The sequence below is a fragment of the Erpetoichthys calabaricus genome, assembly GCF_900747795.2.
Source record: "Erpetoichthys calabaricus chromosome 1 unlocalized genomic scaffold, fErpCal1.3 SUPER_1_unloc_2, whole genome shotgun sequence".
NCBI lineage: Eukaryota > Metazoa > Chordata > Cladistia > Polypteriformes > Polypteridae > Erpetoichthys > Erpetoichthys calabaricus.
Window position 1 is genome coordinate 1,401,839 of NW_026261585.1, and position 6,516 is coordinate 1,408,354.

Below are 6,516 nucleotides of genomic sequence, written 5' to 3' on the forward strand. Positions count from 1 at the left end.
GTGAGCAGAAAAATAAGCAAGAATCGTAGCCTAACCTTAATTAAATAATACCAAGAATCTGTGGAAAAATTCAATTTTTCCAGTTTACTTTTGTTTGTTACAACAATGCCTCAGGAACATGACAAATATGCGTTCCACCCATTAGCTCGATTGTAAAACACAAGAGCAGGCTATTTAGTTTTTTGAATTTTTTTAAAAATATGCTTCACTTCAAAAATCATTGTCATGTTACAAATTAAAATATACCATTACAGTGAAGAGGTAACTTCAATTTGAAAAATACTGAACATACCTTAACTTATAAAAACATGAATGATTCAAAACTGTAATGTACAATTACTTCCCAAAAAGTTCTTGTGCAAAGTATATAAGACATCTGTATGAATTAATAAATGTTCCTAAATTCTTCACACTTGTGGCATATTTATAAATCATAAATCACCCATATCGTGTTAAATTTGTGCATGTAAAAAAAGTGCCCTCAAATATCTCTATGTAGAAGAAAATACAGAAAGAGAAAGAAATGGTCCCCGTTCGGGGTAAGAAAAGAAATCCCTGCAATGTAAATAATTCTCCGATTGTTTTTATAGATTTTGGATGGAGGGTGTTGAGAACACAAATATTAGCTGATTAATATTAGCATATAGTAATTATTATTAATATTAACAGATGTTAGCTACCTCAGATTATTGATCACTTGTGAGAGCCAAAGGGCAAGTAAGTGCTTTCCAGGAGAATTTGGAGGTCTGCACAGTCCCCCTGCAAGCAGATTAACTTCAATTGTCAGCCGCTATCCACACTGCAGATATTTAAAAAACGCACAAACAGAGTAAACTGCCTTAGATTTTTCACGAAGTGTGCAAGTGAAGTAACCAGTTACAGTCCTTTTAAATGTATGCTTTTAAAACTCGCTCTGAACTTTTATCACCGAACAGTAATGTCTCTTTATTTCGTGTGTCCGAATTTTATGAACCAAGACAGACAAACAGGTTCCACCGAGATTTGAACTCGGATCGCTGGATTCAGAGTCCAGAGTGCTAACCATTACACCATGGAACCGTCTTAAGTACTTTTCTACAGTAAATACGGTAATGGCAAAGCACTGTAACGTGTTTATTTACATTTTAGGTGCTAGTTTGACATACTAAAAACTGTTCAGTGCTTTTTTTAATAATGTAAATATACTTGTAATACTTCTGTGCCCTCGGAATCTTTACCCGATGCATACACTGCATTTTTGCGTCTCATATTTGGGACGACCTTCACACATTTAAGAGTTTTTATTTACCTCTGGTGAGAATTTCCGCAGTTCCTACCTGTGACATCTCACCTTCCCTCATAGTTGAGCTCACTTGAAGTTTTCTGAGTGTCTTAGGAGACTCTTTGGATGGCAGTACCTGTTCATTTCCTATGTTGCCCAAAAAGCAATTATAGATGTTCCAAAAAAAAAATCGTAAAAAATAAGAAGCAAACGAAACATATTGTAGCATACCTGTGTGTGGATATAAGAGGGACTAACTGTTTGAGAGGCCAAGTCCAAAATGATGGGATTCCTGGAGAAGCGGACTTGAAATCCTCGCTAATGAGCGGAAATTGAGAGGGGCGTGTCACCGCTGCTGAAGCCCATCCCCCTGGCTGCGTGGCTCTAATGTGTACCCGAGTATTAGGTCGGCTCACGGAGGGGAGGAACAGGGAGACAGACACGTTACCTGTGACCCCGGGTACGCGAGAATTTAGCCCTACCTCTGTAATACACCTTTTACTGTCAGATGCGTCCGATTGAAAACCGCATGGGGGGTGGCGTGATGATTTCGCGCTGTCCACGGCCGTTTTCCGAGAGCTGAACAGGGGAAACAAGGCTCAAAGATCAGGGGCTATAGGTCTAGCTTCTGTGAACATGTTGGGGGACGTCTCTCGAAGATTAGGGGCAACACGCTTGAGATCGGAGGCTAAAGCCCTGGAACACCCCTGCCTAACGACGCCACTGGGTAGGCGGTGTTTATGTGTGGGCAAATGAGATAAGCAGCTGGCAGCGCCCATCGGAGAGTAAAGCGGCAAATTCCATTCCATTCCAATCCCGTTACAATATTAAACGTGTCGAATTTCTCTAGATAAAACGCGACAACAAAAATGATTTCTTTGGGGCCCATTTTTTATATATTATTGTAGAGCATCGAGATAGAAAGACTATAAGACCCATAACGAATGGGAGTCAAGCCAAATAATGGGCGCATTTTTTCCACAACAAATGATGTACAATAGTCTCCGTGCAGAAATAAACTACGCTGTAAAAGCCATGTAAACCGCTCCGTAAAAATAACAGTCACTTCTCTAGACGGGCTATTGCACTCTCACAGTGTTACAGATCGTGTGGTGTCCCTTTCCACGTCTCTCCGTTATCATTTGCATCGCCGTGTTTATACTGTCCTGACAATCTCCACCAGCGTTCTCGAGCCTTCTCGGACTTGAAAGGTGTAACGAGAAATGTCCTGGGGTTCCAGGAACGTAGAACTCAGGACACCTGTGAATACCCTGCTATCGATCGCCTCTCCATCCCCGTCTGTAGGTGACAATGCTGGTTACTACAGTGTGTGTGTTTTGTACATTGGATATGGCCGGTTTTATTATTACTTCGTTGTCTCACTAGAAGGTACTACTTAGAAAGGAACTATCTATCTAATGTGAAATTCTCCCCTGGGAAACCCTTACTGAGTGCAGATAGACGTGCGGGTATACAATGACCAGGGTGAGGTCCCGCCTTGTACCCAGCAGCATAGACTCGTCTATAAAACGATTGACAATATGCTCCATTGCAAGGAGCTTTAAAAGGAAAACATTATTTCAGTATGTTATTGGCACAACAACTTTGCAAAATAAGCAATGTTACATAACAGGAAGATACAATTGATGCTTTGAGCAGAATAATAAAAGGTTAAAAAGAAATTTTTAGCAGAGGATGGTTTCGATCCATCGACCTCTGGGTTATGGGCCCAGCACGATTCCGCTGCGCCACTGTGCTAGATGTTTCTAGCAACTTGTAAATTAAATAAATAAATAATCAACATGTCGCTAGAGGGTGATGTTTATCAAATCCAGTTTATTTTTATTTAAATAAAATAAAAGTAAACCAAATGATCACTTAACGGTGCCATAAAATGATTTAAATAGGTCTCAAATGTTCAAAACTATAACTAAATCATAAAAGACACCAGAGTATAAAAATAACAAGACAAAAGAAAAGCAATACATTTATTATTCAATTGAAACATTGTGTATCATACAATAGTTAAAATCTTTTTTTTTTTTTTTTTTTTTAAATCATAATTGTTGCCTGGGTGGCGCAGCTTCCCTTGTCCTCCCTGCGTGGAGTTTGCATGTTCTCTCCGTGTCTGCGTGGGTTTCCTCCCACAGTCCAAAGACATGTGAGTTAGGTGCATTGGCGATTCTAAATTGTCCCTAGTGTGTGTGTGTGTGTGTGTGTGCGCCCTTGTTTCCTGCCTTGTGCCCTGTGTTGGCTGGGATTGGCTCCAACAGACCCCCGTCACCCTGTAGTTAGAATATAGCGGGTTGGATAATTGATGGATGGATAATTGTTGCCGAACATAGTCGGTGGCTATGTGCATCGTGCTTTACCAAATTACATCCATTCGTCCTTCCATCTTTCAAACCTGCTTATCCAGTCATCTGGAAAATACATTTTGTTTGGAAAAGTACAATTGTGAAGTTTTAGAATTTATACTTAGGAAATAAAATAGTGCACAGTAACATGCCTTTGTCTCACTGAATAAACCTTACAACAATTCAGAGCTCTGCAAATTATTGCAACAACAACATCATAAATGTATTCAAATGTCAGTAGCTGGACATCCCTCAGTTACGCTTGTCTGCTCTTTAGATAGATAGATAGATAGATAGATAGATAGATAGATAGATAGATTGATTGATTGATCTTTATTTATCCCCAAGTGGAAATTTGGCTTTCTATAAAAGCTCTTTAAATGAATAAATACATAAATAGACAGATAAATACAAATATACACACATATACCAGAATGACTAAAAGGGAAGAAGAAAGAAAACGCCTCAGTGTTAGTGTGTCATGGAGAGAATGTGCAGCATTGTTCATAATGCCACTCAGTTTTGTTTTACCTCTCTCCTTTGCTGCTACCTCCATGGTCCAGAATGCATCCTATAACTGAGCCTGCCCGTTTAGTTAGCTTGTACATTCAGTGGCCTCTCTTGAAGTGATCTTACCAGCCCAACACACACCATACTGGTTATCAAAGAGTCACAGAAGATGTGATGGATGTCACTATTGAGTCTCCCAAGTAAAAAAGAGCATGCTGTGCCCTTCCTTATATAGTTCCTCTGTGTTCTGAGACCAGTCCACCCAGTTATTGATGTGGCCCCCCAAGTACTTGTAGAACCTCGTTATCTTTATATCACTACCTGCTTAGTGACCAGACATAGAGGCTATTTGGTGTGTCAAAAGTCAATAAGCAATTCCTTGGTTTTGCTGATTTCTGAGATGCAGACAATTCTCTTTGCACCAAGAAACAAAGTTGTTTATCTGACTCCTCTCCTCTGTCTCATCCCCCTTATCATTATATACCCCATAATTGCTGAATCATCTGAGACATTCCACAAGTAACATGACCTGATCCTATATTTATAGTATGAGGTGTACAGAGTGAAGAGAAGAGCAGGCAGGACTGTTCCTTTTGGTGTCCCAGTGTTGTTCACATCCACGTCAGAGGTGTGGTCCTTAAGTCTCACAAACTGAGGTCTGTCTGACAGTTGGTCCTGTTATCCAGGACACCACAGGCTCATCTACCTGCAGAATCTCTTCTCTTACTGTTGAACATGCACACACTATAGTTATCCTCTTTGCCTATACTTTATCGCAAGCCTTTCTTAATTGAGCCTTCTGAATCTACAGTATATGAACGACTACGTGCTACTGACATTTTAGTTAACTTTTTTTGGAACTTGTTGTGTCACAAATAATTTTTTCTGAGGATTGGCGAACCATTAAAAGGTTACTTTGCTAAATATCTTCCAGTCAATAGCTTGCTTTAACGAACGACATTAAGCAAAGCGCCCCTGTGTTACTATGCCAAACTGAGTTCGCGTGTCAGTCTATCTAGATATTTATCTTTGTTTATGACTGAGACTTGTTACAATTAACGTATTTATCAGATATACGTAAGTAGAAATCATTTTACCGACTATTAACTGGTCAATAGCAATTTTATTTAAAACGTAACGCAAGTTCCACCAAGATTTGGACTCGGATCGTTGGATTCTGAATCCAGAGTGCTAACCATTACACCATAGATACTTAATTGCAATACCATCGTACTCTAAAATGCCTGCAGTGTTTAGGCATTCACTTTATTAAAATAGGTAAAAAGTATTTTGTTTTGGTAAGTACTCGTTTGTTTTCTTATATAATTGCGTTGTTTAAAGACTAAAGCCGGGACGCGGATAAAAATCTGTCATTTTGAACTGTGCATATTACCCAGAAATAGAATATATTCTGTACTTTTAATAGCAATGTGTGCGATCACAAAACACTTTCCAGAGAAAACAATATTGCAAATGTATAGGGTTTTAAAATTAACGTATACCAATGGATCTACGTAAATAGCACGTGAAGAATACAATGCTGAGATATGCTAATGTTCAAAAACAGAGATAGCAGAGGATGGTTTCGATCCATCGACCTCTGGGTTATGGGCCCAGCACGCTCCCGCTGCGCCACTCTGCTTTTCAAGAATTTAAATTTGCAGTGATGTAAAAAAAACTATACAAGCATCCAACTGCAGTCAGGGCATGTTTCAGTTCTTAATATATCAGCGCACCTCATTGCTTTTTGGGCAACCTAGGAAATGAACAGGTACTGCCATCCAAAGAGTCTCCTAAGACACTCAGAAAACTTCAAGTGAGCTCAACTATGAGGGAAGGTGAAATGTCACAGGTAGGAACTACGGAAATTCTCACCAGAGGTAAATAAAAACTCTTAAATGTGTGAAGGTCGTCCCAAATATGAGACGCAAAAATGCAGTGTATGCGTCGGGTAAAGATTCCGAGGGCACAGAAGTATTACAAGTATATTTACATTATTAAAAAAGCACTGAAAAGTTTTAGTATGTCAAACTAGCACCTAAAATGTAAATAAACACGTTACAGTGCTGTGCCATTACCGTATTTACTGTAGAAAAGTGCTTAAGACGGTTCCATGGTGTAATGGTTAGCACTCTGGACTTTGAATCCAGCGATCCGAGTTCAAATCTCGGTGGAACCTGTTTGTCTGTCTTGGTTCATAAAATTCGGACGCACGAAATAGAGAAACATTACTGTTCGGTGATAAAAGTTCAGAGCGAGTTTTAAAAGCATACATTTAAAAGGACTGTAACTGGTTACTTCACTTGCACACTTCGTGATAAATCTAAGGCAGTTTACTCTGTTTGTGCGTTTTTTAAATATCTGCAGTGTGGATAGCGGCTGACAATT

General features: G+C 39.3%; 2 non-coding genes across 2 annotated transcripts; one reads left to right on the plus strand and one right to left on the minus strand.

Annotated features, from left to right (window-relative positions):
- Window positions 1-987: 987 nt before the first annotated feature.
- trnaq-cug (transfer RNA glutamine (anticodon CUG)) lies at window positions 988-1,059 on the minus strand. The gene has a single exon. It is a non-coding gene; the product is annotated as a tRNA-Gln (tRNA).
- Window positions 1,060-6,235: 5,176 nt separating this feature from the next.
- Window positions 6,236-6,307, plus strand: trnaq-cug (transfer RNA glutamine (anticodon CUG)). The gene has a single exon. It is a non-coding gene; the product is annotated as a tRNA-Gln (tRNA).
- Window positions 6,308-6,516: the final 209 nt, after the last annotated feature.